Source organism: Tenrec ecaudatus, unplaced genomic scaffold (genome assembly GCF_050624435.1).
Source record: "Tenrec ecaudatus isolate mTenEca1 unplaced genomic scaffold, mTenEca1.hap1 Scaffold_538, whole genome shotgun sequence".
In the NCBI taxonomy this organism is placed as follows: domain Eukaryota; kingdom Metazoa; phylum Chordata; class Mammalia; order Afrosoricida; family Tenrecidae; genus Tenrec; species Tenrec ecaudatus.
This window is the reverse complement of record NW_027459452.1, coordinates 497,946-499,380: the sequence shown is the minus strand read 5'-3', so window position 1 is coordinate 499,380 and position 1,435 is coordinate 497,946.

The window sequence follows — 1,435 nt, the reverse complement described above, 5'->3', positions numbered from 1 at the left end:
AGAATTACTTGACTACATAGTTTTAGTGCTCATTTCTAAGAATTTATTAGAATCCTAAGAATTCTCATCCTTGCAGTAATCTCTATCCATATATATAACATTTTATATTAGTGGTTTGTTAATTACCTTTGAGTCTTTTTCCTCTTTTCCCCCCAAACACAGTTGCATTTGGCTGTACAAGAAGAAGGCAGACCCTCATGGGTCTTACATTCGGCAGGGATGCTGTAGCATTCCTGGTGAAGCCAAGAAGCCCAAGATTCTTGAATATTTATTAATGTTTCACACAAGCAAGTTACGATGATGTGTAAGACCTCTTGCTATATTTAATGTGTAACCACAATTGTTTATCATCTGATTTGCGAAGGCAGACAGTAATGGCTACCTGGCACATGACTATCAATAAACTTGTGCATCAGCAACAACTAAATGCCATAAGCAAGGTAGCTTAAAACAAAGGGAAGTTTATTCTCGGTTCTGGAGGCCAGAAATCTGAAGGCAAGTGTTGACAGCACCTTGTTCTCTCTCTGAAATAAGGGAGGTCCGTATATCGTTTTTCTCAGCTTTTGGGAACTGCCAGCAATTCTTAGAGTTGCTTAGCTTGTAGTCAATCATTCATTATCTATTTACTTGTGTTTTTGGATTCAAATGCCTTTTAAAGATACCAATCACCATTTTGAAATAACAGTGAAAGCAAATAATAATTTATAAGTGTATGTATATATATAGGTAGATATGAGTTGAACTGGTGGTCTGTGGGAGTATACCTGTGTGGCAGGGACTATTTTGATATACTTATTTGTACTGTAAATATGTCAATATGTCCACGTATGTGATAGAGCATACAGGGTACAAAGTTATGAAAACTTATTCATATCCAAAAACACCTTCAAGTTCTGAGGCACTGGACTGGAAGGGTAAAGACCATAGTTTGGAGACTGTCTAGGGCAATTGGTGTAACAGTCTTTAAACCAAATGTTTTGCATTTTATTTGGATGAGTAGCAGTTACAGGGAGTCTTATAAGCTTGCGTGGTGACCAGTTAAGTTCCAACTGTTAGTCTCTTTCCATTTGGAAAAGAGTTGAAATCAAAGACCCAAACAATTAGGTTAAAGAACTATTGGACCACATGAACTCCTACCTCCTGAGGGGTACCAACTCCCACAATCAAACGGGTCCAGTTGTGTAATTGAGGGGTAAAATTAAAGAGACAACAGACAAAATAAAGTATACAATTGCTCACCTTCAGGACGGCCATGATCTCAACAGCCAGGTCCACACACAGAGAGAAAATGTATCATATTTCTAATCATGCTGTATATACATTTTGAGGACATTCAAGCCCCCTAGTGACAGGTAACCATATGCGTGACAGGAAGGGGCTGTACAATAGGTTTATGCGTGACAGGAAGGGGACGAGCTAGGAATACACACACAAT